Source organism: Monodelphis domestica, chromosome 6 (genome assembly GCF_027887165.1).
Source record: "Monodelphis domestica isolate mMonDom1 chromosome 6, mMonDom1.pri, whole genome shotgun sequence".
NCBI lineage: Eukaryota > Metazoa > Chordata > Mammalia > Didelphimorphia > Didelphidae > Monodelphis > Monodelphis domestica.
This window is the reverse complement of record NC_077232.1, coordinates 2,265,708-2,292,862: the sequence shown is the minus strand read 5'-3', so window position 1 is coordinate 2,292,862 and position 27,155 is coordinate 2,265,708.

Here is a 27,155-nt window from a genome sequence, read left to right as displayed (position 1 = left end):
AACACTGTCTCTGGGAAAATGCACCCTGAATGGGATTTACCATTAAACTAAAGAATTTGGAGTCTTATATTGTGAATCTTAAAAACTACTCAGACTGTACCTTAGAAGATTTGATTAAGCTATTCCCCATTTTTAATAATGGAGGTACTTGGTCAGGAATGCATTGAGAACTTTTAAAATTACTCCACCCTAATGACTTAAACATAAAGAAGGAAACCATAAGTAAATTGGGTAAACACAGAATAGTATACATGTCAGACCTTTGGGAGGGGAAAGACTTTAAAACCAAGCAAGACATAGAAAGAATCACAAAGTGTAAAATAAATAATTTTGACTACATCAAATTAAAAAGCTTTTGTACAAACAAAACCAATGTAACTAAAATCAGAAGGAAAACAACAAATTGGGAAAAATATTCATAAAAACCTCTGACAAAGGTCTAATTACTAAAATTTATAAAGAGCTAAATCAATTATACAAAAAATCAAGCTATTCCCCAATTGCTAAATGGGCAAGGGACATGGATAGGCAGTTTTCAGATAAAGAAATCAAAACTATTAATAAGCACATGAAGAAGTGTTCTAAATCTCTTATAATCAGAGAGATGCAAATCAAAACAACTCTGAGGTATCACCTCACACCTAGCAGATTGGCTAACATGACAGCTATGGAAATTAATGAATGCTGGAGGGGATGTGGCAAAGTAGGGACATTAATTCATTGCTGGTGGAGTTGTGAACTGATCCAACCATTCTGGAGGGCAATTTGGAACTATGCCCAAAGGGCGATAAAAGAATGTCTACCCTTTGATCCAGCCATAGCACTGCTGGGTCTGTACCCCAAAGAGATAATGGACAAAAAGACTTGTACAAAAATATTCATAGCTGCGCTCTTTGTGGTGGCCAAAAATTGGAAAACGAGGGGATGCCCATCAATTGGGGAAGGGCAGAACAAATTGTGGTATATGTTGGTGATGGAATACTATTGTGCTCAAAGGAATAATAAAGTGGAGGAATTCCATGGAGACTGGAACGACCTCCAGGAAGTGATGCAGAGCAAGAGGAGCAGAACCAGGAGAACATTGTACACAGAGACAAACACACTGTGGTATAATTGAACGTAATAGACTTCTCCATTAGTGGCTGTGTAATGTCCCTGAACAATCTGCAGGGATCTAGGAGAAAAAACACTATCCATAAGCAGAGGACAAACTGTGGGAGTAGAAACACCGAGGAAAAGCAACTGCCTGACTACAGTGGTTGAGGGGACATGAAAGAGGAGAGACTCTAAACGAACACTCTAATGCAAATATTAACAACATGGCAATGGGTTGGAATCAAGAACACATGTGATACCCAGTGGAATCTCAAGTCGGCTACAGGGGGTGGGGGAGGGAGGAAAAGAAAATGATCTTTGTCTTTAATGAATAATGCATGGAAATGATCAAATAAAATACTATAAAATTTAAAAAAAATTACTCCACCCTACTCAGACAGTGCCTTAGGGGAAGATAAAAGTTGTAAACTCCTGATTGAACAATGAAAAGTCCCTAACTCATTCTTATAGTAAAGCTAGAACCTTAAGCTGGGTCTATTTTTAGATCTAATACAAAAGGGTGTTCAGTACCTATAAAGGCTAAGTTAGTACCTAAAAGGTCAAGCAACTTACAAAAGGCAAGCTTAACAAAAGAGATGTGAAGTTCTCAGTAGATTTAATCTAACCAGAGAAGGTGAGAACAAAAGAAGATGAGAACTAAGAATGGGCAGTCCTGGGAAAAAGCGTCTGTTGTGATTGGTAGATGTGAAAATTTTGGGGAGGTGACATAAGAGAAAATTTCTTTAAAAGGAAGGGGCTTATTTAATTTAAGTTAGTTGGAGTTAGTAGTTGGAGTTGTAGGTAGTTTTTGGATTGGAAGTTAGTTGGAGTTGGAGTTCTGAGGTTTGGAGCTTGCTTGAAGATGATCTTGTGGTGAGTGATAAAGACTGACTCACTCTCCCTTAGGCTCAAGCCTAGGCCAAAATGGCCTAGGCCCTTTCTACTATTTTCTCTTTCTCTCTCTCTCTCCTTCCCTTAATTCCTTCATTTATGTTAATTAAAATCTCCATAAAACCCAGCTGACTTGGGTATTTTCATATTTGGGAATTTTCCCATGGCAACTACTTAATTTTAGATTTTAAATCAAGACACTAAAAATTATCTTTACAGTTTGGCTGAAACCTTTACAGTTTTGGCAATTCACAGTCATGGCAAACCACATTTTCATGGTTACAATATATACTTTATAGAGAAGGAAAGGAGGATTATAGCCAAGGTCTCTAATACCTGAGGATCACAGGTTGGTAACTCTAGGTCCATCTAAGATTAAGATCTGAGAGCCTTTGTCAGTGGTTGAGATCTCATGGTCTATCTGAGAATGGGTCCAAGTGTCCTCACCTTCACCTTCTTTTAGCTTCCCATAACAAGATTGCTGACCATTCCATGAACCCTGGATAATTCCTGGAACCATTATCTTACCCCAGGTGTACTATCTACATTCTTGTTACACTTTCCCATGGACTTTTCTCATGGGTGATTGTTTTTACTTTCTGTGGTTTTTGCCTTTAAAAGATCTACCAGCTTGCAATAATCTCATACCCATTGCCTTCAGCATGGGGCCCTTCTGACCTCACACTGTGTCTGTGTCTTTGATTCCTATCTTTTTCCCTCACCCTTATCTACAGGTGAGGCCCTTCTAATTTCAACCTTTATATTTCCTCTTATTCTTTTCCCCAACCTTACCTGCAGGAGGCTTTAACATCTGGGAGAGGCCTAAATATAATGTAAGAAACTTGGAAGACAAAAGGACACTTAAGACTTTATTATATCTTCTAATCCTATCTGCAGTAATCAAAAGGTACTTGAGGGTTTATGTTTCAGTGTGAGACCAGGGTCAGCAAAGGGGTTTCTTGAAGACAAGCTGTCAGGGACAAGTATCAGTTTGGAGTTTTGTAAAACTAGATTGTTAGTGGCATCATTCATATTTGCTGCCTGCTGCTCACCATGGCAAAAATTCTTGAAATGTACATTGCTATTGTGTTAACATTATGCTGAAAACAGCTGCAATCTTCTGCACTGTGGGTCTGGGCTTCCTATCTTCCATCAGCTGAAAAATTATCCACTCATCTACACTCTTATCTGGTGTCAGTTTTAGCAATCACATGCCTTCTGTGTTTTCTTTGGTATGAGATTTGATATGACTCCTGGCATGTGATTCCTTCTTCTGGTCTCAGTGCTTTATATGTCCAGCTTGACTTTGTTGTTCAGGGTCCAGCCAATCATCCAGGTTCCTCAGCTTTCCAGTGTCAACCCATTATCTTCCCCAGAAATTCCTGAAAAAATTGGCTTGAACAAATCCAACCAATTATTATCATCAGCATTCCTTTCACTTCCTCAACAGAATCTATGTCTATAACCTGAGTATCCAGGGTCCAAATTTTCCTCATCTGTGGACCACATTTTGGTACTTTTATCATTGTGGAATTCATAGAGGGACCATATTTTGTTTTGGTCTTTCCCATGATTTCCCCATTTCCTTCTTTGGGGGGAACCTGAGGTATAGGAGACTGAAGGACCTCCAGCATGGTTTTCTAGAAGACTATGTGTAGCAGTCCACCCCTAGCTATGGGCAAGGGGAACAGTTGGTATGTGCAGATTGCCTTAAAAGAGAGCATGCTCAGTCTTGAGCATGCTCAGTATTGCTCATGGCTGGGAAGGCCTCTGACCCTTGACCCCAGCTTCTCCCAGGTTAGGCGGGAAAACAAGTTTTTTTGTTCTCGCCTGGTTAAGAGAAACCACACCTATGCCTTGTCATTAACCAATGAGGATCATCCCTATGTACTACGTAGCAAAGGGTATTTATGGCCCAGCAAGCTCCACCTTCTCTCTCTCCTTCTCTTTCAGGCTAGCTGATGGCTATCCTTGCAGGAGCTTGGCCTCTGGCCAAGCTCCATCTTTAATCTTTCTCTATTCATCTCTCTGACCTGTGTGGTATTAAATATGGATCTCTGGACTGGTAAAAGCCTTCGGAATTGTCCTTTGATCAGAGCTTGGCTGTGGCTCATTGATAATTAATAAAGACTCATTCTGACCACCTCATATCTCTAATTTGACTCCGCCATCCCCCTCGTGGTATCTAAAATTTCTATCCTGTCTCTATCTTCCTACCTTGAAGCTTCTCTCCCCTCTGAGAGAGCTACACTATGAGTGCTCTGTCAGTGTTGGGCAAAGATGAGAAGACATCATATATGGAAATCATAGAGACAGCAAACCTTAAGAATAGTGGAGAAATCTTTGAGAATCATGGAAAAGCTTAAGCTGCTTGGAAATTTATGTTATGGGGTCCAGAAACCAGCTCAGTTATCTTCACCACTAAAATAAGTTGAACACAAACTGAGAAGATTCTTTTGATTCTTTCCAAATGGAAGAGAAAGTTTACTCCTATTTTCATTTCTAGGATCTTCTACTTGGAGTAGGAATATGCTAAAGACTAAAGTTGGAGATTTACACAGGGAGTTTGGTCCAAGAAAGAGGGATCTATCTATTCTTGACCAGGCCTTTAGTTGCAGGGGTGGAAGAATGCATGACAGTTCCTTCTATTCTCCTTTTCCATGTCTTTGTATCATCATGAATCAACCTATTATGAATGTCCTTGAATTCTTCTTCCCTAATGAGACCTCTTTAAATTGAGGCTCATGGGTTGGAGGAGAAGGAAGAGGTGTTCGGAAATGACGATGAGATGAAAAGCAAAAGATATCATGGCAAAGGTGTCATAAAATAAAAGCTTTATATTTTGTGCCCTCTGTATCTCTCTACCCACACTGAGTTGGGAAACAAAGAAGAAAAGGACTATTCTGTTTCTGGACAGGCAAATTCAGCACCCCGGGTTAGTTGCTTCTAGAAAAACTATGCTTACTCAAGCAGCATGACAGCAGATTCAGAGAGAACTGGCCACAGTTCTTCTCTTCCCTTTAGAAATGATAAGTGTGAACTGAGTATCCTTATCCTTCCTTCCCTCACTCCCATGATGGGGGGAATGCAGAGGTACTGCAGTGTTTCCCTTTTCACTACTTAGAGGAATGTGGTCGCTGCTAAAATGGAACTTGCCTCACATCATTTTTATATACCCTTACACATAGTCACTCAAAGACCCACGCTCATCCTGCAAACACATTGGACACCAAGCATTTAGTTGGGAATTTTTAAAAGTAGGAGAACCTGAGGGGAATGGGGGGAATCAGAGTAGGGTCAGAAAACAGAGGGTGCTTGAGTGGCTGAAGGCTAAAGAGTGATTCAGGTTCATGGAAGGAGCTTGGTGACAACTTTCCCCTGAGCACTTGGACAGAAGAGTAACTTCCTTTGTTGGGTTCACGTTCCCTTACCAAGAAAAGACCTTAAAGCATTGTGGGAGAAAAAACACCCTAATTTTTAGCAGGGTCTATCTTGCCCCAAGAATGCGAGCCTTGTTCTCTGTTCAATCCAGAAGTAAAGAAGGAATTTTATTTGAAGAAGAGGTTTAAGGTAGTATAATAGCTTAATGGCTGATAGAATAGTCTGGGCACTAATCAGATAGCCTTAGGGCTGATGGATCAGCCCAGGGGCTAGTAGAGTAGCCAGTCTGGAGCTAATGGAATTGCCTGCCATTCTCTAGGTGGGGAGTAACAGCTCCAAATGTGAAGCAGCAGCTTCCATTGTAGAGTAGCAACTTTCTCCATCTGTGAATGGGGGTTGGCATATTCATTAGAGTCTAGGGGTTGTCATCGCCAATTCCAGAGAAATCTTCGCCTCTTCTTAAAACCCTGGAAAACGGACACGGCCAAATCCAGGGGGAGGTATGTGGTTTGGGGTTTGATATGCATGTCATCATTTGTCAATGTGGGAGAGGTCCGGCTGCCCTTCTGGAATAAGAATATGGGGAGGGGGAAATGTAGTGCATTGGAGGACCACTACAGGTAATTAATTATATTTTACAGTTTTTAACTAAAATAAACATAGAATAATATGAGTAATTAATAAAAAGATAAGGCACAAAGCTGCATAGAATCTACAGATCCAGTACACAGAATGGGTAACTGATCCATCTGCAATTCATGCTTGACTAATTCTGAAACTCCAGGTTTTGTGGTTGGTCTTTAACCAGTGCTAACTAGTGAAAAATGCAAGATTTCAGAGAATGAAGACTTTCTTCCCATTGCTACCCATCTCTGCCCCACTGTCTGCCCCCATCAAAAGGATACTGAATCTTAGGGAGAACTCTTAGACATTAAGCATGTAGGAGTAGGGGAGTGCTATAGAAATTAAGATTACCCTGGGTAAATCAATGATGGGTTGAAGATAGGCTGATCATAAGGTATTAGAGGAAGAGTGATATGACCAAAGCCAGGGAGAGATTCTAAGATAAGTTCTAGTAGAGACACTTTTTAACAATACCTGCATTTTGATTGGCCAGTGTTATATCACAGGAAGTCTTGATGACACTCTCTTGTGACTTCAATACCAACTGGAAACTCCTACAGAGACTCCCATCCCCCACCTAATGCTAGAGGACAGAATAGCATCTTCAGGTTGGTGGCATGGGAAGCCCCTTCTTTTTAGGGTTAGTTTACTCTCTGCCATAGATGGGATGGGATAGTAATAGAATCTGTCTTTTACATATAATTTATGAAGCTTACATGATTCTCAGAACCTCAGAAGATATGCTGCAGGAATGATTATCTCCATTGAACAAATAATGAAACTGAAAAGGTTTGAAATGTTCCCCAACTTTCTGTAATTATAAAACAAAGTGCTCGATTTGGGGTTTAATCTAAGCACTCTCCTTAATATTCTCCCTACTTCATGCTCCTGGTTGCTAATACACTGGGAAAGAAGCAGCCTCCCAGGAGGAGCTGTATCATGACATTGTTTTACAGAACCCCAAATTTGCCTTTGACTACTGGGAAAACTTGCCTTTGGGGAAGTCCCAGACTGACCCTTGTCTTAGACTGAACAATAAACCTTAAAGTACCCAATGATCTCAGCCTATATAGATTTAGTAGATATAATCAAATCTCAAGAATCCTTTTGTCTTAGAAGTTTCTTCCATTATATTTAGACCTTTCCCAGTTAGTCCAGACCCTGGCTGGAATCCTCTTTCCCTTGTCTCCAGGTAGGCCAATTAATTGTCCTTCCTATCCTTTATTTCCCCAAAACATATATAAGACCCCAAGTTCTTCATTTCATTGGAAAATCCCCCTTTGAGGTGCATTTTCTCTGTCACCAAACCTTTTCCTCCCTTCCATTGTATTGGTCTTCTTCCTCCCTCTCCCCATCTACTCACACTTCTTTATGTGATATATTTTACCCCATTTTACTTCTCTTCATTTCTCTTAGTATTATCCTCTTTTCACCCCTAGTTTTATATTTTTTGACATGTCATCCCAAACAGTTTACCACGACCTTCTGTGTATACTTCTTCTACCTACTATGATAATGATAGAAATCTTTAAGAATTACAGATATCATCTTTCCATATAAGAATATGTCATTTGACCTCATTGGAACCCTTAATTTTTTTCTCTTTCTTATTTATTTTTTATGCTTCTCTTGGATTTTGTATTTGGACCTCAAATTTTCTATTTGTCTGTTCTTTTTTTTAAGTAATGCTTGGAAATCTTCTATTTTATTAAATGATCATACTGACATGGGCATTGTATCCCCAGAAACTCTGGCAAACTATTATCAAGGAAATTCCTTTGCCCCCTTACATCCTTGTGACTCCTAACCTAAAACATCCAATGGCCCATTTAGGACATTGAGATGATTGTCCTCCTTTGATCCTCCTTTAGATTTAAGATGGATAGAGAGATGCACCTCCAGGCTCAATACTCCAATACCTTAATACTATTGGACTGTATCTCAGACATCTGTCTGTTCCCTAAAATCAAAGAATCTTTTTTTGAGGGTCATTCCCTATGTCTCCAGGCAGACCCCAGTCAGATAACCAAACCCCTGACTGAATGCCTGAGGGTTTACCACTCTAGCATCCTGTCTATACCATTACACAACATCTGTTGTAAAGAGTATAAAGTTCCCAGAACTGATCTTGTCTGGGTAACAGCTTTTCCATCCATGCTGTCCTCACAAGAAGCAACCTTCCATCTTGTTGTTCCACCTGTACCATCCTCCTGGCCATTCTCAGCATTACTCTCTAAATTAATAAGTTTCTCTTTTTATTTTTTATATAAGTTTTAAAGTCTTGCATTCTTTCAAAAGGTATCCTTCCCAAACCCCAGCGGTGCACCTCTTCACCCCCACAACAATACTTTCCTCTGAAAGGATATAGTCAGTTTTGATGGGTAGGTGATTCTTATTTGCAAACCCAATTCCCTTGTCTTCCAGAATATCATATTCCAAGCCTTCTGATCCTTCAGTGTAGAGGCTGCCAGATCCTATGTGATCCTGACTGAGGCTTGATGATATCTGAATTGTTTCTTTCTAGATGCTTATAGTATTTTCTCTTTGGCTTTAGAGCTCTTGAACTTGGCTATAATATTCCTGGAAGTTGTCATTTGGGGATTTAATGCAGGAGGTGATCTGTGGATTCTTTCGATCTCTATTTTACCCTATTGTTCAAGAATATCAGGGAAGTTTTCTTGGATAATTTTCTATAGTATGATGTCTAGGATTTTTTGTGGGTCATGACTTTCTGGTAATTGGACAATTCTTAAATTGTCTCTCTTAGATATATTTTCTAGGCCAGTTGTTTTTTCAAGAAGGTATTTCATATTTTCTTCTATTTTTTCTTCTTTTGTTTTTGTTTTATTGTTTCTTGATGTCTTGTGAAGTCAATAGCTTCTAATTGCCCAATTCTAATTTTTAAAGATTGAATTTCTTCCATGACTGTTTGATCCTCCTTTTCCAGTTGATCCATTCTTCTTTTCAAATCATTCTTTTCATCCTTTTACTCTTTAGTCTCATTTTTTGGTTGATTCTGGATTTTAGAACATGATTTTCTTGTTTTAATCCATGTGCCTCTGTTTCCAGGTGACCTATTCCCCTTTTTAAGCTATTGTTTTCCTTTCCCCATTTTTCTTCAACCTGTCATTTGATTTTTGAAAACCTTTTTGAGCTTTTCCTGAGCCTGAGACCAATTCCTTGAATGTTTTGAGGTTTTGTGTGAAGTTCTATGAATCCTATCTTCCTCTGTTGGTTCTTTATCTTTGTTCCTTATTCATGTAGAAGCTTTCAGTCATTACTTCCTTTTTCTTTTAACTTATTTTCCCTGGGCCCCATGGCTGGTAAACTCTATTGGTTTACTGGAACAGGATATTTTAGCTGCTCTGCCCTGAAGGGAATCTTTAGTCTTTTCTCTCCTCTACTGGTATATTGAATTAGACAAGTTGAGCTGACCTGCCATGCTAAGCTGCCCTAAGGCCAAATCTTCACTTCCATGGAGGCCAAGAATGCCCATCTAGATTGCCCCTCCCTCCCAAGGTGCTCTTTCTCAGCTGCTGTTAGAGCCTTGGACCTCATATGGTGGATCTGAGGTGTTCTGGCACAGTTGCAGCCCTTGTCCGGGAATCCCACAGTCAGCTCACATCTTATGGCAGATCTCAGTGCAATAGGTGGGGGAGGGGTGTCTGGTTTCTCTTTATACCATGGAAATCAACTCTCTCGCCTACCTTTCAAATTGTGTTCAGCAGGAGAGTCCTTTGGTGTCATCTTGTTGGGTCTGAATTTCTGTCTTTTTTGAAGAGCTTTTTAAAACATTATTATGGAAGGATCTTCAGAGAAGTTTCAGCTTTTGATGCTCTTAAGCTGTCATTCAGTCTCCCTGGGGTGCACTTTCCCCAGAGACAGTGGCCAGAGTTCCAGAGATTGTCTCTGAGTGATATTATGGGCATGACTCTGTGTGGTGGCCTAGAGCATTGTCTCCTTCATCCAGACTAAAGACTTGTTCTTTCTAACTACTTTGGTGGTTCTGGGTTTTTTAAGGTTGACATTTGCTACTAAGTGAACTGAAGGCTCTGTGTGTGTGTATCTGTAACTATGGCACAGGGGCTGGAAACCTAGTGAATGGGGAGAATTGCTGCTAGCAAGCTGAAGCTTGGGAGCTAGAACAAAGTTTATCTCAGAGAAGAGTAGGATACCTGGAATTCTATCCTGGAAATCCAAAGACATAATTTCAACTCCTGCTCCTGCCTTCAGGATGAAGTGTTTGAGTTAGTATATACTTTGCTCTCTGAGTTAGTATATACTTTGCTCTACAGAAAACCCTAAGTTGGAGCCCAAACAAATGGAAAGATTCTGAGACTGAGCAAACTTTAGCTCTTCCCTTTGTATCTTAAAAGGAACAGAAACATGTAAAATCTATATCAGATTACTGACCATCTCAGAGAAGAGGGAGAAGTAGGGGGGAAATAGGAAAAAAATGATGGGGAGGAGGAAGGAGTAGGAGGAGGGAGGCAGGAAAAAATGGTGGGGAGGAGGGAGAGAATTTGAAATTCAAAAAATTGTTAAAAGGTTGCTAAAAACTGTTTTTACAGGTAATTGGGAAAATAAAATATTATTTAGGAAGAAAGAAGATAAACTCCTTAGATTCTTCAAGAATATCCAGGGATTGGCTGGAAAGTTACTTTAACTGATATGTGTATGACAAGAAAATAATTCTTTTTATCATCTTGGTTGTCTTCCTTTGAACACTCTTTCTTTTGTCTGAAATGTGGTATCTGGGAATTAACATGATTTCTGCGGTGGTATGACTAGGGCAGAATATAGTGGGGTTCTCTTCTCATTGTTTTTGGGACTTGTGCCCCTAATAATGTAGCTTAGACCTTACTGGTTTTCCTGGGGGTTGATTCCTGTTGATTTCTTTTGAGTTCTCTCAGATTGTTTTTAGATTATCTGCAGTCTGTTTATCCAACATGAATGACATTTTTGATGCTCGATTTTGAATCCAAATAAAAGATTTAAATTAAATGTTATTTGGTGTCAACCTGGAAAAACATAAAACCACTAAAATAGTTACAAAGAACAAGTCTTTAATCAGAACAAGGGAGACTGTTCTTATACCACATAGAATCATAAACGTACACCACACAGAGCCAAGCTCTGGGTCTCTAGGAACAATCTCCAGGAAATGTGCACCACGAATGGAAATGTCCATCATTTGGGACTTTTCCTGGACAAGAATGGGAATGGGAATTTCCAGGGAACTGAAGAACTTGGGGTCTTATATACATTTTGGGGAATAAAGGAAAGGAAGGACTACTGTCTGGCTTGCAGGCTAAGGAAAGACAAACAAAAAGGGTACTTAAGGTCTGAGTATCAATATCACTCCAATTCAGGGTGCTTAAAGGGTGTTCGATTGTTTATTGTTCAGTTTCAGACAAGGGTCAGTCTGAGAGTTCCTTGAAGTCAAGTTCCCAAAGTACAAAGGTAAATTTGGGGATTCCCTAAAACAAGGTTGTCACTTGTTTCTAGGCAGAGTCAGAAATAACTGAGGTTCAGACAATTCCCCACGATATTTATTTGGTGCATGATCCCAATTCTTTAATTCACTTACCTTCTCTGACTTTTAGTTTCTTCATTTTTAAAGTGGTAGATTTACTCAGTAGTCTCTAAGGTCTTTTCTATCTGTCAATATAGGATCTTGTGATCTTGTGCTCCCCAATACCCCCCCCCCAAAGTTTTAACCTTTTAATATCTTACTGTTGTGGGAGAGCCATAAGGTAAAAACCTGGATCTGGACAGGTTGCCCTTGTCAAGAATGACAGAGTCCAACAGCTAACTTAAAGATAAAAGAGATTTATTAATTTGAATGTAATCAAATGGTTAAGTCAAATGGAATGGCTGAGGGAGACAGAGTATATGGAATGCTGCCTCCTAGAGAAGGTGTGTTCTGGGATTTTTATACCCTTTCAACCACAGGAACTAGAGATAGGATGATGATGGCATGTTACTGGGTCTCTGGAGGTTATGTCCTAGGCCTCAAAATCAAAAGGAGGTGGATTATTCAGTTTAAAGGATACTTAGATATCTGGGATGTAAAATAGACTTGCCAAGGGTCACACAATCAGTGTTTGAGGCTAGGGTTGAACCCATGAAGATCAATAGAAGAAGAAATAGAATATTAAACAATCTTATATAAGAAAAAGAAATTGAACCAGCTTTCAATGACCTCCCTACAATAAAATCCCCAGAATCAGACAAATTCACAAGTGAATTCTACCAAACACAAGGAACAATGAATCCCAAACTATACAATTTGGGAGAGGACGTGGATAAAGAAGGAGCCCTACCAAATTTCTTTCTAACACAAATATGGTGCTGATTCTTAAACCAGGGAGAGCAAAAGCTGAGAGATGAAACTATAGAGAACTTTCCTTAATGAATATTAATGCAAACTTTTTGAATAAAGTACTAACAAGAAGATTATAGTAATACATAACAAAGTTCATATATACTATGAACAGCTCCTTTTGTGGGGGCAAAGAATTGGAAAGTGAGGTGATACCCATCAGCTGAGGAATGATTGAATAAGACAAATTGTAATGGAATACTATTGTAAGAAGTAATAAGTAAGAGGAGCTCAGAAAAAGCTGGAAAGCCTTGCATGAACTGAAGTGGAGTGAAATAAGGAGAATGAGAAGAACATTGTACACAATAACAGGAATACCATACAATGAACAACGATGAATAACTTAGCTATTCTCAGCAATACAATGATCTAAAACAGTCTCAAAGGACTTATTATTATTTAAAATGCCATCTGCTTTCCTAGGAAAGAATTGATGGAGTTTGAATCCAGACAAAAGTAAACTTTTTTCACTTCCTTAAATTTTTTTTTGTTGGTTTCCTTCCACAAAAGGATCAATATAGAAAAATGTGCTACATGATTTCACATGTAAAAATCTTTATCAGATTTCTTATCATCTTTGGTGGGGGAAAGAATTTGAGACTCGAAATTATTTTTAAAATGTTGGAAGCTTTTTACATGTAATGGGGGGAATAAAATAAAATTTAAAAAGGAAAAGGATCTATATGTACAAAAATATAGCAGTTCTTTTTGTGGTGGCAAAATAAATGACTCAATAAGTTATAGTATGTGATTGTAATAGAATATTAGTAGTAGTAGTCTCTGGAGAATGACAATTGTCTTTGTGTGTTTGCACACAGACACTTGTGCATGAAGATTTAAGTGGAAAAGTCGATGCACAGAGACAGTCCCTCTCTCGGCGTTGGAAGCCTGGGTCCAGTGGCACGAAAAGTCGTTACACCTGGAGACTTCCTCAGCTGCATTGGATGGCCATGTTGTCCTTTGTACTCCAACACGCCCTGAGCACTCCACAGTGCTTCGCTGCGTCGCCCTCTCAGCCATTGAACCTTCTTGTTGGTTTCTTCCGTCTGTTCCACCAAAGCAGTCTTCACATGCTGGGTGAGCAAAGCCCTGGTTCACCAGGGGGCCACGACGACCTGATGGCTACCCTCACAAGATTTAGCTGGCCTGTCGAAGCCGGTGCCCGGGGTGTGGCTGCTGCCACGTGCTAGTAGCTACTGGGAGCCACAAGTGAGAGCTGGGTGTCAGGTGAGGGTCAGAGGCTGGAGAGCTGCCCTAGGAGGGCACAACAAGCCCTCCATACCAGAGATACTACCCCTCTCTGAACACCCCATACACCCTAAATAGAATATTATTGTGTTATTAAAAAAATAGTCCCAGGGGAATATAACAACTTGGGAAAACATATTAACTTACTCAAAGTATAGTGTACATAACCAGGAGAACATTATACAGGTAAGTCTTTCATTCTTGATCATACTTACAATCTTATGATTGATTCTGATTAAGACAATAAACCAATACAGTTCCAAAGATCCCATGATGAAAAATGTTAGTCACCTCCGTAGAGAGAAATGAAAAACTCTGAATGCAAAACTAAGCAGGCTTTAAAAAAAGTTCTTTCTTTCTTTTTATTATTTTATTTTGTTTGTGTTTTTTTAAACATGGCTAATATGGAAATATGTTTTGCTTGATATTATATATACAACTAATATCAAGTTTCTTGCTTTCTCAAGGAGAGGGGAGGGAAGAGAAGAAGGAGAGAATTAAAAAATAAAAAATGATTTGAATTGTTTTCATATTCAATTAGGAAACATTTAACAAGAGAAACATAATTTTAATAAAAGAAACAGAGGGGAGGGAAGGGCAGGGGAGCTAAAGACATCATGTCCCTCACCTCTAAAAACTGACCAGGAGAAGGAAAGCAAAGGGCTTAAGAAAATAACATTCTTTTTCTAACCTTCCTTGGAACAGAGAGAATACCCATATGTTGAACTTTTCTTCCTTTTTCCCAAACAGATATGAGACCCTAAACCAGTGATGGTGAAACTTCAGCACAGGTTCCAAAGATGACACACAGAGTGCTCTCTATGGGTGCGTGACCACCCTCCCCCCCTAAGTTTGTTGCTAGAAAGGCAGAGGGACTTGGGTGCACCTGCTCCCCTCCCCCTCTCCACCATGCCAGATGACATTTTTTCATATCTCCTGCCCCTCTGCCCAGCAGTCCAATGGGAGTGCATAGGGGGTAAGGTGGGTGGTTCACAAGTAGCAGAGTTAGAGGGGAGTGGAGGGCTCTGGCCATTCCTCTCCCCCTCTCTACACTCACTGAGCACGTTTTTTCACAGTGTACCTGGCATACAGTGGGAGGGGCAGGGACAGCACTTGGTCTGGGGGTTGGTTGAGGTGGGGGAAGGACCTGGTACTCCATCTCTAAAAGATATGCCATCACTGCCCTAGACCTTATTCCCCCAGCACACTCATTGCTCCTTCCCCAGAGACATTTCTGGCCTTAGAGAGGAAACCCAGAATGGTAGGGGGATGCTGCCTTTTCCTGTAGAGGGAGCAGCAGTTGAGATTGGTCAGGATCCGAAGGAAGATATTCCCTTCATGTACCTTCTACCCATTTGAGTCATCCCATGGAACATGTTCAGAATGACAGTCTCGGCCTTCTTTTCTACCTATCTGTTGGCTCAATACTTCAATATTTCAGAAACGATCAACTTCTTGACAGCTTCAAGCCATGTGGTAGTTCATTACTTTGAAATGATGAAACCATTGTCTCCTTGGCCGTAGACAGGGAGACCTTGACACTGTGTAAAATTGTAAAAAGACTATTTACCTCAGACCATTGACTTAAATCTCCTATTTGGTGAAGAGTGCATTATTTCCAGATTCCTTATGGTGAGGGGAATGCATTCTTTGCTCCTTTCCTTACCCTTGTGAAAAATAGGCTCATTCAAAACTTACACCAGCTGCCCTAGAAACTTTTCTGCTTCTCATTTCTTTTTCCTTGTAGGTAGCCAAATATCAGCTTTCTAGGAAATGTGTCCAGATGTCTACAGTTGAAGGCACAGACCTGACATGGGGTGAGGAAAACTTCTCAATCAGAAAAGACAACTATTAATCAGAGGAGTGGTTTAGGCTTTGGATCATTTTACCAGTAGACATATAGCCCAAGGTTGTGTGGACAATATAGAGCCCGAGAGAACATTAAAATGTCGAAATAGTAATCATACAAACGTCTTTGGTTCTTTATTAGCCTTCTGACAAGAATGCAGATCTGAAACCAGTCTTTTCTGGTCCAGGAATAATTTTATCATTTTAGTGTGAATCTATTCTGTCTACACATGCTTTAGCTTCAGTGATTTGGTTCCCTTTGATTATATGAGGGACCCCAGTAGAGAAAATAGTTGCTTGGAATTGGAGTCAAGAAAATAATGGGTTCAAATTCTTCCTCTTTCTACCTATGTGAGACTGGGCAATTAATGTAGCTTTCCTAAGGCTCCCTGAGTTTCTCCATTTCTCCCTACATTCCAGATGAAATGATAGAACTTTCTTTCAAGAAAAGAACTTTCTGTTCAAGAAAGAACAATCTTTCAACAACCCATGAAAATACTTGGTGAGGCTCCTTCCAGATGTGCTTGACTGAGGGAGAATCTTTATCTTCTCCCTTCAAAACGTTGGCAGGTATTCTTTGACTGAATCCTAATGATTTCTGGTGAGATGATGAAATCATCTTTTTTGGTGGCTTTTGAGACAGAATAGAATGTGTGTAAGTAAGAGAGAGACAGAGACAGAGAGACAGAGACAGACAGAGAGAGACAGAGATAGAGAGAGAGACAGAGAGAGACAGAGACACACACACAGAGACAGAGAGACAGAGAGACAGAGACAGAGAGAGACAGAGAGAGAGACAGAGCGAGACAGAGAGAGACAGAGACAGAGACAGAGACACACACACAGAGACAGAGAGACAGAGAGACAGAGAGACATAGAGACAGAGAGAGAGACAGAGAGACAGAGAGACAGAGAGACAGAGAGACAGAGAGACAGAGAGAGAGATTAGGATTACTGGTCTGAATTGAAATCTACTCTGGTCTGAATTGGTATCAACCAGAGTACACTGTGCATACTCTAAAGAATGGGTCCAGTTTAAAACTATGTATTGCTTTGCAAATCTTCTTGTTAGTTACAATTGTTACACTATGCTAAAAATGTTTTACCAACTTAAAAAAATTTTTTTTCAGAAAACCTGTTTTATGCAGTATCATCTTCTTGAGCAATTCCATGACCTCTTTTTCTGGTCAGTGAGCATCTTCCTCTTGGCCACTCTATAGGCCTCTTCCCCCTGTATCAAACATTCCCCCTTATGATCCAGATTTCTAAGTCAGTTATGTCATTCTTACATATCCCTTCCTATCAGGATCTGTTGGAAATGGATCAAAAATATGTAGGAAATGCTGATGGCCTGGATGCCTCATTGATGATAAATTGATGAGAGATGTCTCAGTGTAGCCAAAGCCATGCTGAATGATCTTGCTACACAAGCAGAGCTCTCCTCTAAGATACAAAGCATTGTTAGAAATCTAGATTTGTTCCCTATTCCATTATAGGATAATGGAATATAGGATAGGGCCTTCCTCTCAAAGTCCAGAGATATTAGTAAATCCCTTAGTAGACTGTGTGGCACATAGTAGGTACTTTATAAATTTATTATCTTTGCCTTCTTCCTTCACCCTAATGAGCCTGAGGACTTATGATTCAAAAAACGTCTTACTTCCAGCAGCTGGAAATCTCCTGTATCCCCCAAACTGCCAGATCATGAAGTCCCAGGAACATGCAGCCTTAGTTTTAGCCTATTAGCAATACTGAAATTAAAACAAACAAAACAACAGCATTGATATACAGAAATAGGAAGAGATATAGACAGCCAGAGATAGAAGAAAGAGATAGAGGGAGAATAATTAAATGAGATCCACCAGAAGATAGAAACTGGAGGGTTCCGAACTCTATGATGAAGATTTCAATCTCTTGTGAACTAGACTAACATGCATTGAATGTCAGGAGCATGAGAAGTTCCACAGCACAGCAATGATTAATAATCACATTTCCATAATACAAAGAAAATCTTTAATGGTCATCAGAAACATAGAAATCATGTAATTATCCACAGAAACATCCTAGTAGATTATACTTGACATTGTTTCTAAGCCGAATGGGCTCTGTTTGGCTAGGAGGGAATGGTCTTTTCATGTCCTTGGACAGGATGTGAGACAGAGAGAAAGAGAGAAAAGCTGCAAAGCCAGGCAGAGGTAGAATGTTGGATCTGGAGTTAGGAAGTCAGGAAGACATACAAATCTGATCTCAAACATTTAATATCTGTGTGACCCTGAACATATCACTTAAATTCTACTTGGCTCAATTTCTTCCAATGTAAAATGAAGATAATAATCCCATTAGTCTAGAGGCAGGAGAGGAAAACATTTCTCTAGCTCCCTTGTTGTTAGACAGGAGTAATAGGGCCAGAAACAAAGACAAGAAATATAGTCAAGGTATAGACTAACAGGTTGCTTGCTGCTTCAAGGTAAATGAAACCACAAATTCAGCCACGGGAGACCCCCTTTCAGCTCCACTTGGGATTGTTTATTTTGGGTAATTTATTGCACTGCTTGAATGTAACCCTGTGTGGCTGTGAAGCTGGGCCACCTCTACCTTCTGCTTAGAGACCCTTAAATAAGGATGTAGGTTATGTTGACTAGAAATCTAGTCAGATCTGAAGATTGATACAAGGAGTTTTCTCACAGATATGTATCACAAACAACCCAAAAATTGTATATGAAAATTGGTCCTGAACTGGTCAATCAATTATTGTTTCTATGCTCCTTTGAGTAATTTTGTATTCTGGTTATTGTGTTATTTTAATTAATTGGTCTTATTTCATGAATTGTTTTTAATGCATAAAAATCTGTCCTCCCCTGTATGCTGGGTACAGATCCAAAGTGGAGGAAAGGGTCTAGTACCAATTTGTTGGGCAATCAGCATGCATTGTTTAACAAATTCATACGTTCAGAAGTTTGAACCTTTGTTTTCCTGGTCATTATATCTTTCATATGCTATACACTGTGCTAGTCATTTTAAAGTTATTATGCTCATCGCAGTCTTTGCCAGGACAAGGTGGGTAGTGTGGTGCTAATTAACTAACAAGACTTCTGTCTCCGAATAATATTGAATCAAGTAGGGTACTGAACTATGTTTATGATCCTGTGATGAAACTCTCCTATTAATCAGTGGTCTACTGGGGCATGTGTGGTGAAGAGAATTCCTCTTTTTATGACCAGATGTCAAGTATTAACTTCTTGCTAACTGGTCTAGAGTGTTGGACTTGGAATCAGGAAGACCTTCAATCTGATTCCAAACATTTAATATCTGTGTGACCTTGAGCATGTCACTTAAACTCTACTTGCATTAATTTCTTCCTTAGTAAAATTAGGATAATCAAAGCATTTACATGCAATTGTAAGTTTATTGTGAAGACCAAAATAATATTTGTAAGGACTTTAACATTGTTTCTTGGTAATTATAGGCACTAAATTAATACTTATTCCCTTTCCTGGCTCCTAATTTTGGGGAAATGTCTCATATCCTATAGGTTTCTCCAGTTGAAGGCTTGGCTATCGATATCAATATATCAATCACATCACCAATTATGGGAGGAGCTGAGGACATAGTCAATGGATATTAGTGCTTAATGTGGGAATGACCAAGGAAAGTTGGATGCCATAGACATTCAATGATATTCCCTCCCTTGGGAGGATGATGCTCATCACTATACCCAACACATAAGCACTGGCAAGAAGAGCTGAGGTTGCCCTTTCATCATTAATTGCCTGGATCAGGTGAAATATGGAACCTGAAACTACAGAGGAAAGAGCGACATTGTCCCTGGAGGATTCAAATGGAGGCTATACAGACTCTTGAAGTGTGGATATCCCAAGGAGATTGTGCTTCAGTGTGTGTGTGTGTGTGTGTACACACAAACCTGTGATATTATGTGTTCATAATGTATGCGGTATGTAGGTGTGTGCAGTGTATTATATATATGTATGTCTGTTGACTGGATTTTGTATCACATATGTATGTTTATGGGTATGACATATATATATATACACATACATATTCTATATATCTATATGTGTGTGTTTGAGTGATAGTATGTTCCCTTCCCCTGCCTTGGCCACAACATGGTGCCTCTACCATAAAATAGTTCTACAGGAATTGGGTTATACAGAGACAGAGAAACAGATATTCAAAGACAGAAACCTGGAGAAACAGGCTCAAAACGAGAGGATGCTGAGCCTCAAACCTTGACATTTAGAGGCAGAGAAGTATTTATCTGAGCTCCTGGGATGGGGAAGGGAACCGAGATACTAATAAAAAGATGGAGGACTTAGCTGAGCTGGAGTCTCCTCTGTTTAGGACAGAGGGAGGGGGAGGAAGCCTGAGGGAACTTTGTGTGATCGGGCCTGAGAGAAGACCAGGAGGAGCATGGCCCATGGTGTCTTAAGGAGTTTGATAGACGACTCCATCCCTTCATTTACAAAGACTGACAAGGAGAGAGAGCAAGGAGATATGGAGCCTTAGAGGAGATGTTTCCTCTTCCTTTACTCTCCAGGGTAGGGACAATGGCCATTAGTTGGAGTAGTCTTTTTCAGGCTGGCAACAAATGAGGCCCTGGATGTCACTCTCCAAGTAAAATCTGGAGCCTCCAGCCAACTAGGGGACTCTAGAGTGCGCAGTGTTTGGCCTGGAGTCAGAAAGACAGGAGTTCAAATCCAGTCGGAGGCATTCACTTGTGTTGGAACCCTGGACAAAGTCACGGAACCTCTGGCTCCCTCAGTTTCTTCACTGGTAAAATGGGGAACATAAGAGCAATTACCTTGTAGGGATACTGTGAGGTATATGTAAAGTGCTTAGTTTAATGCCTGGCGTTTATTAGACAACCTAATACATAATTGCTCATCACTTAGAAATCAAACCCTGGTTGCCAGCTTAAGGGTGGAAAGGTGGCATCCTGGCTCCGACCCCCCCCCCCCAGGGGATTGGAGGGGGGCTTTGGCTAAGCCTGAGGCTCAGGGCTCATTTCTTGGGCTTCTGTGTATGACGATCTTCTTCTAAGCCTCAGTATGACGTCTCCCCCGAGTGGGTGGGCGAAGGTCTTTCACTCCAACTTCCAACTCCTGCTCACCCTCCGGAACTCCCGGAGGACCACCCTGAGGGCCTCCCTCCCTCCTGGATGCCTTCCGCTGCTGTTCACATTAGCCAGGAGCGAAGGGAGCCAGTAAGGCATAAGAAACCCGAAGCCGGAGCCCCCTTGGAAATTCTCGATTCCGGCCGCCAGGCTGCATAGCAGGAACACGAGGGCCGTGAGCAGGGCCAGGAGGTAGAGCGTGGGCGGCAGCCACCGCCGGCGGCCGCACTGGACCCTGAGCACCAGCGTCAGGCTGCAGCCGCCCAGCGCTGGGGTGACGGGGCTGACCCACGAGGCGCGACATCTACCCGGTCTATACTCGGAAACAAAGCAGAAAATCCGCCCCGGCAGGTGAGAGCCCACGTGACAGCGCGCCAGTCACCAGCGCAGAGGGACAGCGCTCGGTGCTGATCGCAGCCAGGAGATTTAAGCCTTCAGAGGACAGGAGCCTGACCTGGATCACTCCCACGTACGTGACAGAAGGAGAATCGCTGTCTAGAGGACCGAGAGGCCTCTAAGGAAGAGGAAGTGGGCCCCGGCCCGGCTGAGGATGTAGACAGAGAAGCGGTTCCTCGGTTTGCGGAAGTCCGGAAGCCTCAGGACCAGGCGGTTCCCCACCCGCCCAAGCAGGCCGGTGACCAGAGTGAGGATCTCCAGGTGCCCCAGGACCAAAGTCCCGTTCACGCTTCTCTTCCCTGTGCTGTCACGCACATATCCCCCTGCCCAGGTGTGGGGACCCAGGCTGGCTCCTCTCGGGCTCTCGGGGCCAGGGATGGCTCAGGGACGTGTCCTGAGATTTCCTTCTCTCTCATTCCTTCCCGGGTGGTGTATGGGGTGCTCAGGGAGGGGTAGTATCTCTGGTATGGAGGGCTTGTCAGTGCTCTCTTAGGACAGCTCTCCGATTTCTGGCCCCTACCTGACACCCAGCTCTCACTTGTGGCTCCCAGTAGCTGCTAGCATGTGGCAGCGGCCACACCCCGGGCAATGGCTTCGACAGGCCGGCTAAACCTTGTGAGGGTAGCCATCGGGTCAACGTTGACCCCTGGTGAACTAAGGCTTTGCTCACCCAGCATGTGAAGACTGCTTCAGTGGAACAGGCGGAAGAAACCAATAAGAAGGTTCAACAGCTGAGAGGGCGACGCAGCAAAGCACTGTGTAGTGCTTAGGGTGTGTTGGAGCACAAAAGACAACACAGCCATCCAATGCAGCTGAGGAAGTCTCCAGGTGTAACAACTTTTCGTGCCACTGGACCCAGGCTTCCAACGCCAGCCGAGAGAGTGGGACTGTCTCTGTGCATTGACTTTTCCACTTAAATCTCCTTCATGCGCAAGTGTCTTTGTGCACACTCATCTATACACCATAGATGAAAACACACAAAGACAATCGTCATCCTCGGTTAACGAGAGACTACAACCATTCCTTCCCGGGTCTGGAGGTGTGGGAAGGCTCTGTAGGGAAGAAGGAAACTCAAATTTCGTGCCTGTCTGCCTCAACTGCAAAATGGGGCTAATAATAGCACCTCCCTCACAGGGTTCACAGAGAATCAAATAAGACAACACTTGTAAAGTGTTCAGTATAGTGTCCAGCACACAGTAGGTACTTAATAAATGCTTCTTTCATTCTACAATTTTTCCCTTTCTCCTGTGATGTTGTGGTGTAGAAATAAGCCTCCTGAGATGATGAGAGGTACACTTGTTCTCCTCTTTTCCCTGACCACGATGCAAGCCATTTTCCCTTTTCCTCGCTTCTTTTTCTTTCGGCTGTAGAAGAGTGTATGAAGGGGAGGCTTAACCTCCTTCCATGATCCATATGGACAAACATGAGGTGAGCTGAACTGATTATTTCAGTGCAACAGGTAGTTTACATGTATTTATTTATTTATGCATTCATTTGTTCATTCATTTCTTTGCCCATTTATAAATTCATATTTATTCGTTCATATTTCAAAGTTCCTGACAATAATGTTTCTCTTTTTATCAATTTTTGTTGTTCAATATCATGTCCTCCCACCTAGAGTCCAAATTTTTTTCTTAATCAAAGGATAAGATAGAAAAAAAATGCCGATATAACTAACTTGCATATGAACCAAAGCAACGAGTACATCACACCCATAGTCACCAATCTGTGGAAAGAAATGTCATCATCTTGATTGCTTTTCTATGTAAAGCTGCAATAAACTTTTGCTACATACTTGCTCTTGGGACATACTGGGCCCAGAATAACTTTCTGCATTAGGTTTAGTATTGGCAATTCAAAGACAATGAAACTGTCCCTGAACTGAGGTAGCTGATATTCTCCTGAGGGTGGGCAGAGGGGAGGAGGCTGCTCGTCTTGTGCCAAATTAGAACTTGAGTACTGAGGGTGTCAGGACGATTGATTCTGAGGTTTCGGCTCATCTTTAGTGACATAGGATGCTCTTGGGGGATGGACAAGCATGACAGAATGTCAGTATTTCTCCAGCCTGAGAAAAAGAGAAAAAGGTGAGAAGACATGGTGACCATTCACACTGAATGAGGAGAGTGGGGACAAAAACACTGACATCTTCAGGCAGTATCAGACCCCTGGGAGAGTCAAAGCAAAACTCCCCCTCACTGCCAGGAGATGTGTTGAAAAAAATTTTATGTGTAACTGAGAGGTATTTAATAAAAAATAAAAAAAAATTTAAAAGATAAGCAAAAGAGATACTAAAAAGCCCACATAAATTTCTTAGAACCAGAGGGCAAGGGGGAAGTAGAAAGAATTGACTGATCACTTCCAGATAAGAACCCCCAAATGAACAATTCCACGAACACTATGGCCCAAACCCAGAGCTTCCAGGAAAGGGAAGAAAAAACATCGTAAATACCAAGAAAGAAATAATTCAAGTACTGAGGAGCCACAGTTGGGATCATCCACGATTTATCAGTTAACACTAAAAGAAACAGGGGCAGCTATGTGGTGCAGTGGATAAAGCACTGGGCTTAGAATCAGGAAGACCTGAGTTCAGATCTGGCTTCATATACTTACTAGCCATTTGATCCTGGGGTCAAACTCAGTTTGATCTAGCTCAGTTTCATTATTTGTCAAATTAGCTCGAGAAGGAAATGACAAACTCCACCAGTATCTTTGCTAAGAAAACCCCAAATGGGGTCATGAAGAGTTGGATGTGATTGAGCAACACTATCAACAAAAGAAATAGATAACTTGGAGTACAGTATACCAGAAGGCCAAAGGAAGAGGCTTTGGTCAAAAATAACTTACTCAAGGGGGGCAGCTGGATGGCTCAGTGGATTGAGAGCCAGGTCCAGAGACAGGAGGTCTTGGTTTCAAAACTGGCCTCAGACCTTTTCTAGCTATGAGACTCTGGGCAAGTTACTTAGACCACATTGCCTAGCCCTTACCACTCTTCTGCCCTAGAACCAACACACAGTACTGATTCTAAGATGAAAGGTGAGGGTTTCAAAACAAAACAAAACAACTTACTCAGCAATACTGAGCATAATTCTGCTGGGGTAAAACTCTTAGTGAAATTGAGGATTTCCAAGCAATATTTTTTGAAGGTAAGATTTTTAATTTATTTTTTACATTTTCTTTCTTTCTTTTATCTTAACAATAATTTTCCATATAAGTTTTCCAGAGTTATATGATTCATGTTGTCTCCCTCCCTTCTTCTCTCCCCTATTCCTGACTTCCAAGGAATCTGGATGAAAAGACCAGGGCTATGTAGAAACACTGAAGTTCAAACTCAGGAGTTAGGAGAAACATAAAATAGTGAATAGGAATGAACCATGATAAAGGACCAAACAAGGATGAGCTGCTTACATTCTATTATGTAGTGATGTGTCTTTTCTGAACCCTAACATCATCAGAGTACATGGAGGGAGTTTAATACAACAAAGACTGGAAGAAGGCTTGTTATTTCTCAATGATATTCAGGCAAGAATGGAAAAAGAGGGGAAATGGAATACATTGAGAGGGGTGGGAAGGAAACTTCAGTAAAATTATCTCATGACAGCAGGTGTGAAAATAGATATGCACACAAATAAAGAGGAAGTGGTGGTGAGGAATGGAAAATACTTGAACCTCACTTTCATCTGAACTGATGTAAATAAAGATCGCACTTATAAACACAAACAATTAGGTCTAGAAATCCATTTCATTCAACCGGGAAATAGATGGGAAAGAGAATGGAAAAGGAGAAATTAAAGGGAGAGCAGATTAATGAAATTATTGGTATTAAGCAAAATGAACTCTATGGCTATGCAAAGAGAATTTGGAGTTCTTGTTCACAGGATGAAGAATGAGAATCTGAGGGGCTGTCCATAAGTTGAAAAAGCTATGCCATGAAAATTTTATGAAGAACTGATGTCTTGTTAAAAAAATAGAAGGGATTTTCCCAGAGAAACTTGAGAAAAATTGTATAAATTTTTGCAGAGCGAATTGAACAGAATCATAGGAATAATTTATATGACAACAACAATATGGTATAAACAAACAACTTCATAAATTGGCCAATATAATGATTGGAGTCCAGAGGATCAATGATCAAACATGCTATTTTCCTCCTAATAGAGAGGTCAAGGATTTAGAGTGCTGAATTATATAAACAGGTATATATAATGATGTATGTGTACCTTTATCTACAGACACACACATATATTATATGTATGTGTTTATTTAATGTACAACTTTGTTTTGTTTGACCACATATATTTGTGAGAATATTTTATTTCTCTATTTGAGGCAATGTAGTAGAGAGAAGAAAGATTTTTGCTGGTTGAAAAAAATGAAATTTAAGTTATGACATCTAAGGAATTTTATTAGTTCTTGGGCTCTATTAATAGAGGTCTAGGTCCCAAGAATAAGGAGGTGATGATCCCATCATTCTGCCCTGATCAGGGTACCATGAGAGTCAGCGTTCAATATTTTCCATTAGGCAATCACTCTCCTGTTTTATTCAGCGGATTTGCAAACATATTGAATCTAAAAGGAGAGCTTAAAAAAGGTTGCCTTAGTGTAACTAGATTTTTTTTTGTTGTCAATTTTGCAAATCTCATCAGATAGGTGATTCTTGGGTTCTACAGAGCAGGGCAATTAATTCTTCACTTATCTGCATTTTGAAATAGTCAAATAGCTATTATTAAGCAATTATGTCTCAGGCACACAGTAGCACCTGTGATAAGCAAAAGGAATACATACATCAATTTCTGCTCTCAAGGGGCTCACAATATAATATATTAGACTAAATTCAATCATTTATGTAAAAACGTGATCTAGATAGGACAAATTAGGAGTGCTTACAGTGGTAAGGGAGGAAGGTGAAGGGAAAATAAAAAGAAAAAGGGAAAATTGAAAAGGATTTTTTCAGAAAATCAGTCTTTGAGTGAGACTTGAAAGAGGAACACATATAGAAAAAATGATGGGCACGTAGAAACAGGTTTTGGCAATTAAATGGATATCTTGTATGTGACAGAAAGGAGAGCTGACAATAAGAAAAGTTCAGAAGATAGTAGGGTTTGTGGGAGGGTAAGACCATTAGTTTCTATGTTAAACATGTTGATTATAAGATACCTATGGGACATTCAACTCAATATTTTCAAAAAGCAGTTGGCAAAGAGAGAATGTACATTAGGAAAGAGGTAGATACACATATATACCCACTAGAAAATGAAAGACAGTGTGTATACATATTTATGTATATATGCAGATGCATATGTACATACAGACATACACACACCAGGTATCAAAGTGTGCAAGGAAGTGTACATCTTATGTGAGGGCTGCTGAGTCCTTTCAGGGCTACTGTCCACCTGCCACCCAGCTCTTACCTCTGGCTTCAAAACACACGAATAGCAGCCATATCCTAGTAAAACCATCTTGGCAAATGGGCCAAACCAGGCTGAGAATAACAAACACTTCCCAAACCTATCAGTGAGTTAGCGTAATATCTACTCCAAGACCTTCCCTGGCAGAATGAGTGGATAGGAACAACTTGTTCCAGTGGTTATGAAGGTGGTACAGGTACTGTGGATCACTTTTGGCTTAGTTTGACATTAAAGAAGTCAAGGTCATTTTCTGGATCCCAAGTCTTTGCCAGTAGTCTTGACTTTTGTCTTGCCACTCGACTTTGATGATTCTGGAAGAATCAATTTCCAGTTCTTTCTTATCACAAAGAGAACTGTTAAAATATTTTGGAACATATACATTCTTTCCCTTTTTTCCTGATCACCTTAGGAAGTAAACCTAATGGTAGTATTACTGGGTCAAAGGTATGCAAGGTTTTATAACTCTTTGGGCATAATTCTAGGTTGTTCTCCAAAATAGTTGGATCAGTTCACAGATCCACCAAGAGTGTATTAGTGTCCTCATTTTCCCACATCCTCTCCAACATTTCTCATTTTCCCCTTTTATCATTTTAGTTAATCTGATAGGTATGAGATGATATCTCAGAGTTGTTTTAATAAGCATTTCTCTAATTAATAATGACACAAAGCATTTTAATATAGATTTCTTTATCCAAAAACTATCTGTTTATATTTTCCTAACCATTTATCAGTTGGGGAATGGTTCATA